We start from the raw sequence: 9,397 nt of genomic DNA on the forward strand, positions 1-9,397 counted from the left end.
TTAAATACATAGTTGTTTACTTAAAAAATAAAAAATTAGTCATATAATTGCATTGAATTTATCCATACTTGAAATATTTTAATATTATAAAATCTATAAAAAGATAACACATCCATTATAGTCAATTAGTGTATAATTTGTGCATATGCACGGTACAATTAACAACAACACAATTATACATACATAAATTCAAATTATACATTGTTTAAGTCATAGATAGATATATATATATATATATATATATTTATATATGAGTTTTACTCTTTCTTTCTTCTTTATTTTATTTTATTTTTTGGATATACACGTGTAAGGTCCAATTTGAGGCCCAAACCCAAGATGTATAGGTTCTTGGTTCAATTAGCCCAATATAATGAATTTATAGAGAATGAGTCGAAGAACCGGGTCCTAATGAGTTGAGTAACAGCTAGTATAGGATTAAAAGACAATTAAATACAAATAAGGGATATTAATAGTAATGGACTTTCCATCCGAGGAGACCACTGTTGTTGTATGTTCATCATCGTTGAACTCTCAGATGGTTTTTCCTACTACCGTTTTTTTTCCCCTCCCCTTTTTCTCTTGGGGATCTCTCCCATTATATAGCCCTCCTTTGGCCATTTTGATCCTACACTTGTTAATCATTTGAGCTTCCACTTAAGTAACCATCCCATCAAACACCCCCCTTCAGCCTTTTGTGAGTTGTGGTAGCCAAGACAATACTGTTCAGAGGTCCTCTCCACATAAATGTGGCTAGAAAAGTAGTTGCAATGCATTTAATAAGGTGGTGGCAGCTTTTCTTTAGATATTTTGCATTTCCTTCTTTCCTGCATGTTTACGTGGCACATTCCGGTCACTAGGGCCTTTCGGAAGGGCCCTCTAATTGCCAGAGTTATGCATTCGAGCTACACCCATCGCATTCGAGGAGGTGTTCCTCCTCGGAACATCCTTCTCGGGTTCCCTGTTTATGAGACCTTAATTGGGAGTCCCTTTAACAACATTTTCCCTCTTCTCGGACTTGTCAATTGTTCTGGGTGAAGCCCAAAGCCCAATACATGATTTTGGGCCCTTACCCCCACAACATGAGTTTACTTTTTTTTATTGGGTTATTTATTTATTTTTTAAATATTAGATTCTCCAACTTTTGCACAACATTAACTCACCTAGAAATTAAAAAATATATATATATATATAAATAGGACACGTAGCGCAAAATTAGACGACAATTAGAATCCAATTTGAAATCTAATTGAATTTTTTCTCAATTTCACCTATTAATATATGTGTAGACTAGTGTGTAAACACGTGTATATGTACAGATACATTTAAAACCAATCACATATACATATATGTGTGTGTGTGTGTGTGAGATTTAAAATCTAATTGGATCTAGACTTTTCAGTTTTTGCACCCAATAATTCATCTGCCACAAAAATTAAAAAAATTAGATGTGACACATGGCACAAAATTGTATTTCAATTAAAATTCAATTTAAAATCTAATTGAATTTAGACTCTTTGATTTTTGCACCTAATAATTCATTTGACACAAAATTTTAAAATTAGACAAGACACATGGCGCAAAATTAGACGTGATTTAGAATCTAATTGGATCTAGACTCTTTGGGGTTTTTGTACCCAATAATTTACTTGCCACAAAAATTAAAAAATTAGATGGGATACATGGTACAAAATTGAACTTCAATTAAAATTCAATTTAGAATCTAATTGAATTTAGACTCTTTGATTTATGCACCTAATAATTCACTTGACACACAATTTTAAAAATTAGATAAGACACGTGGCGCAAAATTATACTCCAATTTAGAATTTAATTGTATTTTCTTTTAGCTTTGGCTACTAATATATATATATATATATATATTTATATATATATATATATATATATAGAATCTAATTGAATTTAGAATATTTGATTTTTGCACCTAATAATTCACTTGACACACAAATTTAAAAATTAGATATGTGGCGCAAAATTAGACTCCAATTTAGAATTTAATTATATTTTTTCTCAGTTTTGGCTATTAATATATACTAATCTCACACGCATGCTCCGCACATGTAATGAGACTCTTTTTTTATTTTGAGTTTAATGTAATTTTTCAATTTGAATTTATCTATTGTTAGTGAGGTTATATAGGAAGAAGTTTTTAAGAAACTAAAATTTAAGATTTGAAATGGAGTAAATTGTTGGGTTTAGTGTGTGCTAGTTTTTAGAAAAAAATGTAGTAAACATACATGAGATATATTTAAATAGAGAGTGTGCTAATTTTTAGGAAAAAATTTTCTTGGGTAGTTTTTTGTTTTTGAATTTTGTTGAATTATAATTTTAAACCCATTTTTTTATTTTTAAAGAATAATGATTATTTAATTAAATTAAGAACATTTTTGAAATTTTTTGAAATCATAACTAACTTTCTAAATTCTCTTAATATATATATATATATATATATATATAAAAGCCGTGTTATATTTTTTTTTTTATTGCCAAAATTTTACTTGTAAATCTCATTAATGATTATTAGTAATTAGATAAATTTCAAGTGTAGTTTATGTCAATTTTTGTTAAACTAATAAAATGCTTAAATTATAACAATTTTTAATCATATTAACCATTTATAAGTCTAAACTTTTTGAGTTAACTCGAGAACAATATCAAATTATGGATTTATTATTTGATTATTTTCAAATTTTATTGATTATATGTTGAATTTTATGAAAAATAACATTTTATTATATAAAGAATTTAATCTCTTTAACACTTTCGAAAAGTAACAGAATTTTGTTTCCTCTTCAATTGAATTGTTGCTTTTTTATTTTCATTGTTTTTCTTTTGAAATTTTTGAACCTTAAAAAACATTGATAAGATAGAGGAAATTTTCTTCCCTTTTTTTTTTTTTAATAATGAAACTTTGCAAATAAAAGGAGGCAAAAAAAAGAAATCAATAACCAGATCAAGGAAATGCCAACGAAGCCTGAATATAACTTTATAAAGAAGTATGTTCACATTAAAAAAAAAAATTGAAGATGTTGTATGAGGTTCATTCTTCCTACACAAGCAACATTAAGAAGTTTGGTGTACCAAGTTTCCATTTAGATGGAAGGGGGCTTTTCAACAACTTGAAAACTCAAAATAAAAATAAATTAAATAAGCATAAAACATAAAAACCCAGGGAGTAATAAAACCTTCATTTACCAATCGAAAGGTCATGAAATGTCATTAACATGAACTTAAACATTTGATTAACTAAGAGTATATTTCCTTCTCAAAAAAAAAAAAAAAAAAAACAATGAGTATATTAGTTTTTCCTTTTCCTCAAAAGATTCTGCTCATGGACAATCACTAAAGAACAAAACCATGATGATATTGCAATTCTCACGGCTACCATAGATTTGGGATTTTATCGCGGTGTCCTGGAGATCGACTCATTGGTGTTGGCTACGGTGTTGATCAATAACAACTCCTATTTGTCCTCGGATGGTTTGTTTATTGAGGATATTAGATTTAATGCTAGTTTTTTTAATCAATTACTTTGCTCTCATGTAAAGAGAGAGGGTAATAAGGTTGTGCATAAGTTAGTAAGACATGCCCTTTATATGTCATACTTTTCGGTGTGGATGGAGGTTGTTCCACCACCCTTACTACTTGTTGTCCTAGCTAACATTACTAGGTTTTCTTAATAAAGCTTGGCGTCTTTCCTCTCAAAAAATAAAACATGGAATTCTCTCAAGTTTTAAATAAGGGTTTTGTTAACAAGTGCCCATACATTTAATAATAGATCTGTAGAGGAACAATTTGGTGACCCAGTCCTTGTTGTTCAAGTCTTGGTCCAAAAAGTCCAACACAATGAGTTCTTGTAAAGTATGAGCTAAAGAACTCGGTTTATATAAGTTTAAACAGTTTGTTGCATGGGATAAGGAAATACATGAGCAAGAACAAATGCCATTGTGTCGAAAGATCCCCAGGAATGATAGGGCTAAAAACTTGATCAATGGATACAGATCAGTGCAATAGGATTTCCTCTTAATGCTACAGTATTCTCTTCTTTTTTCTCGTCCCCCTCTCTTGGGGGACTTTTACATATTATATAGGCCCTTTCCACTCATCTGGGCTTTACACTTGTTGATCATCCAAACCCCCACTTGAGCACCTGTCCCATCAGACACCTCTCTCAATTCTTTGTGAGTTGCGGTAACCAAAGTAGCACTATTCATGGGTCTTCTCCACATTAATGCGGCCAGGATAGTAGTTTTAATGCATTTAATGTGGTGGTGACAGCCTTTGTGAGATATTTCGGGTTTCTTTCCTTTTTACGTATTTAGAAGATGGACTGTAGTGGCTTGGATGTACCTTTGCTCCGGATTTTGCAGTATCCGAGGAGAAATTACTCCTCGGACATGTTTTCTTTACCTCAGTAGGCCTGAATAAGGATTGCTTGAGTCACGCTAGCTCCTAGGATGGGCTGTGTCCTCGGACGGGCCTAGGGCCTAGCCCGTTATTTTGGGCCGGTCCCCACAATAGCCCCTCAAAACTCCGGTTTTTGATCTCCTTTCGAGGAGAAAAGTGAGGTTTTGACATTACAAAGGATGAAATTAATTAGCTCCTGATTCACACGTGTGGGGGCAGTTACTTTTGACGCGCTACAATTTACGAGGCACGGCTATTTACTCTAGGCGGCTTTATGTCTCCCCTATCTAACGGCGAGGCGCAGATCTAACGGCTAACATTCTTCCCAGAGTTCTTGAGCTGGAGCGATTCCCTTTTTCCCCCTTGCTATATAAAGCCTTAAGGAGACTTGTTTTTCTTTTCGTTTACCAGCATATAAGAAGTTCAAAGAACTCCAGAGAACTCCAGTGCCCAGACATCCACGAACACTCCAGACCTTTGGATTTCTGTAACTATTTCTGTGAGGCGTCCTTCCCTAAAGAGATTTCTAAGTGTTTCAGAGATTGTCGCAGGGACACCCGTAAGTTCCACTCGCTTCATTGCTTCAAATTTCTCCTCGGCTTTCAATTTTCACTTCGGTTTTCTCTTCCGTCCCTCCGGTTTAACTTAGATGGGTAGATTCAAGGATCTAGTAGATACTCCGGCTGCCATGGAGGCTTTTAGGGTAAAATATCATATCCCACCGGGGGTGGTTTTGCAGTACTGTCCCCTAGAAGGAGTATTAACAGATAGAGACGTGGGTCAAGTCGTCATTCCCATAATTGCTTTTATAGAAGGAGGAATGACACTTCCCATGCGTAGGATTACCAGGGACTACTTGTTCAACCATAGGTTGACACCGCATCAGTGCGCTCCAAATATGTTCAGGATCTTAGGCAGCATAGATGTCCTGAACGAGCGGATGGGTCTAGGCCTTACCTGGCACAATGTAGTTCATCTGTACGAGTGCCACTACCTCGAAAAGGGGGGGTATTATCTTAAATCTTGGTCCGAGGTCGTTAGACTAATCTCCTGCCTCCCCATATCCAATAAGACTATGAAGGATGATTTCCTCATTGCCTCAGGAGAGTGGAGCAATGGTTTTCATTGTCCAACTCGGGCAGGAATTCCAGGTGCGGCGCCTCTAGGGCCAATCCTTTAGGGAGGGGGCTTAGCTCTTTAGATTCATTCTTTTTTTTTGCTTAAGAATCAAAAAATTTTATAACTTAACCACAATCTCCTCCTCGGCTATTTTGCAGATAAAGCTCACGTTGCTCCTCGGCTGAGCCATGTAAACGTTCCGGCCTTGAACTATCTTTTAAGGTCAGAAATCTACGTTAACGAGGACAGGCAACTACGCGCGACTCATCTGGTTTTGGGCTACCAACCCCTATCCCGCGCCTTCCAAGACATTGGCCACGCCATACGAGCTGATAGTCCGAGGTTAGCTAGGATCGATGTGTCTAAGCCCAAGTTTTTAGCCCGAAACGATCTCAGGCCAGTCATTTTGCCCCGCATTCAAAATCCTCCACCAGTTGCGCAATTGCCTCCACTATATAATCTTGAAGTTGCCGCACAAGCTGAAGAAGAAGCTGAATCATCTCGCCTTTTTCTAGAGGAGGAGATAGATGAGTTCTACTTCGAAGAAGATATCCCCAAAGCTCTTCTGATTGAGCTTTCAGATCCTGAGGGAGAGCACGATCGAAATTCAGTGGTTGGCGTGCCAATTGTTATAGCCTGCTCGGACGACTCCTCAAACGAGGAGGTAGATAATATGGCTTCCAGCAAAGGAAAAAGCCTACGAGAGTTGATGGCCTCCCGAGGCAAAGGTCAATCATCAAAGGCGCCCTCCAAGTCCCAGACCCCTATTCTTCCCCCCGTTGCCCCTCAACCCCCTTCGATCCTGGCCTAACAGTTAATCCGGACCTGAAGAAGAAGAGGCCGGTTGAAACCCTTGAGGAAGGCGAGGTGGGCCCCCGCTCGGGTAAACAGCCAAAAACAACCCGGGAGCAGAGGGATAAAAGGGCTCCATCCGTGGAAAGTCGGGAAGATGGGGACCGGGCTGAAGTGCGTGTTAATCCGTGCACTTGGAGCCCGAAACTCGAGGTAGACGGGGTCGCCATTCCATATACCGTCTCGGTTTGAGAGTACAATAGGGACCGAGCAGGATATATTGCTAAGGCCCTAGAGCAGCCCGTGCTCCTTCCTCAGGACATGGAGGCTTATAGGTGATTCTCGCAGCCTGAGCTTTTCCTATCTCTCAAGAGGGACCTTGCAATGGTAAAGTGATTCGTCTTACCTTTGATAAAATCATTAGACCCTGTCACATTCTAACATATCGTTTTGTTGTTTTGTGGGCAGATTACTCAGCAAGTGTTCATGGCCGAGGAGTATTGCCGCAACAACCGCAAGTTGGCTGAAGTTGAGGCTCTCTCTCGTGCCGAGGTGGAAAAGTCTTTAGGGTCTCTGAAGCAGGAGTAATTCGAGCTGTCTGAGAAGCTCAAAGAAGCTGAGAAAAACCGCCGGAGCGCCGAGGCTGGCTTGAAGAATGCTGAGAGTCAAGCCGAGGACCAGCGCCAAAAACTGTTCGTGACTAAGACCAACCTTGCCACTGAAAAGCAAAACGTGTTGGATCTCAAGGCTGCGTTACAGAAAGCAGAGGAGGAGGCTCGGCTAGCCAAGGAAGAAGATCAGCTAGTTAGGGAAGCAGCCGAGGCTGAGAAGAAGGCTTCTTATCAGCTAGGGGCGGAGGAGACCGAGGCTAGGCTTTCCGAGGAGCTGCCAGAGGTATGCAGGGATTACTGTAGCATTTCATGGGCTCATGCTCTCAATGCTGCAGGGGTCCCTGCAGATTCGGCCTTGAGGTTGCCTGAGAAGGTCTTTTTTCCTCCTGAGATCCGAGAAATCCTTGATGAAGCAACTGAAGCTACTGGGCAAGCTATAGTTGTTCCTGATGCCATCCCCCTAACTGATACTACTGGGGGATCTGGTCAAGTAGCCGTCCAAGCCGAGGACGCAGTAATAGAGAAGAAAAAGGACCAGGGCAAGGGTAAAAGGACCTCCTCGAAGGCCAAGGATCCTGCTAAGGAGTTAGTAACCGAGGATCTTGGGGCAGATTCCCAAGCTAAGGGCGTTCCCCCTTCTCAGCCAGAGCAAAAATAGAATCCTCCTGCCGAGGCTTAGCTCCTAGGTTTTTCTTACTGAATTTTTCTTTTTCTTTTTTTAGACGGTAGTTGTCTTACTTTTTGTTCTTTTGTAAAGACTTCCCTTTGTATTACTCTCGGCCTATTAATATAGAATGTTCTTTCTTTCATTTCTCCTTTGTATTTATGACTGATGTTGATATAATTTCATTACTTTGATCAAAGTTAATGCCACTGTTCCTCTAGTTGAAGTTTGCAACAGTCCTTAAGATTCTACCAATATAAACAAATGAGAAAGGGCAGTGCCGTACGGCAAACTTAGAACAATAGATGCTATTATACGAGACTACGAACGTACCTTAAAAGTCCTGACTTGTTAATTTCCCCTAAGTCTGTGGTCCGAGGAGGCATGCAGGACTTAGGTTCTGTTTAAAACTTGAATAGATCCTGAAATTGTTAATTTCCCATAAGTCTGTGGTCCGAGGAGCCATGCAAGACTTAGGTTCTGTTTAAAACTTGAATAGATGCCATAAGTTGTTAATTTCCCCTAAGTCTGTGGTCCGAGGATCCATGCAGGACTTAGTTCTGTTTAAAACTTGGATAGATGCCTGAAGTTGTTAATTTCCCCTAAGTCTGTGGTCCGAGGATCCATGCAGGACTTAGGTTTTGTTTAAAACTTAGCTAGATGCCTGAAGTTGTTAATTTCCCCTAAGTCTGTGGTCCGAAGAGCCATGCAGGACTTAGGTTCTGTTTAAAACTTAAATAGATGCCTGAAGTTGTTAATTTCCCCTAAGTCTGTGGTCCGAGAATCCATGCAGGACTTAGGTTCTGTTTAAAACTTGAATAGATGCCATAAGTTATTAATTTTCCCTAAGTCTGTGGTCCGAGGATCCATGCAGGACTTAGGTTCTGTTTAAAACTTGAATAGATGCCTGAAGTTGTTAATTTCCCCTAAGTCTGTGGTCCGAGGAGCCATGTAGGACTTAGGTTCTGTTTAAAACTTGAATAGATGCCTGAAGTTGTTAATTTCCCCAAGTTTGTGGTCCGAGGATCCATACAGGATTTAGGTTCTGTTTAAAACTTGAATAGATGCCATAAGTTATTAATTTCCCCTAAGTCTGTGGTCCGAGGATCCATGCAGGACTTAGGTTCTGTTTAAAACTTGGCTAGATGCCTGAAGTTGTTAATTTCCCCTAAGTCTGTGGTCCGAAAAGCCATGCAGGACTTAGGTTCTGTTTAAAACTTGAATAGATGCCTGAAGTTGTTAATTTCCCCTAAGTCTGTGGTCCGAGAATCCATGCAGGACTTAGGTTCTGTTTAAAACTTGAATAGATGCCATAAGTTATTAATTTCCCCTAAGTCTGTGGTCCGAGGATCCATGCAAGACTTAGGTTCTGTTTAAAACTTGAATAGATGCCTGAAGTTGTTAATTTCCCCTAAGTCTGTGATCCGAGGAGCCATGCAGGACTTAGGTTCTGTTTAAAACTTGAATAGATGCCTGAAGTTGTTAATTTCCCCAAGTTTGTGGTCCGAGGATCCATACAGGACTTAGGTTCTGTTTAAAACTTGAATAGATGCCATAAGTTATTAATTTCCCCTAAGTCTGTGGTCCGAGGATCCATGCAGGACTTAGGTTCTGTTTAAAACTTGAATAGATGGAAGTGGACTAGTGGATATGCGATGATCACGGAACAAAACATAGGCAGAGCTGTTTTCATTAATAATAATAATATCTTCTTAGATTATTTACATTCCATGGGCGAGGTACAATTTTTTCATCTAAGTCTTCTAGATAATAAGCACCTATTCCG

The sequence above is a fragment of the Quercus lobata genome, chromosome 12, assembly GCF_001633185.2.
Source record: "Quercus lobata isolate SW786 chromosome 12, ValleyOak3.0 Primary Assembly, whole genome shotgun sequence".
Taxonomy (NCBI): Eukaryota; Viridiplantae; Streptophyta; class Magnoliopsida; order Fagales; family Fagaceae; genus Quercus; species Quercus lobata.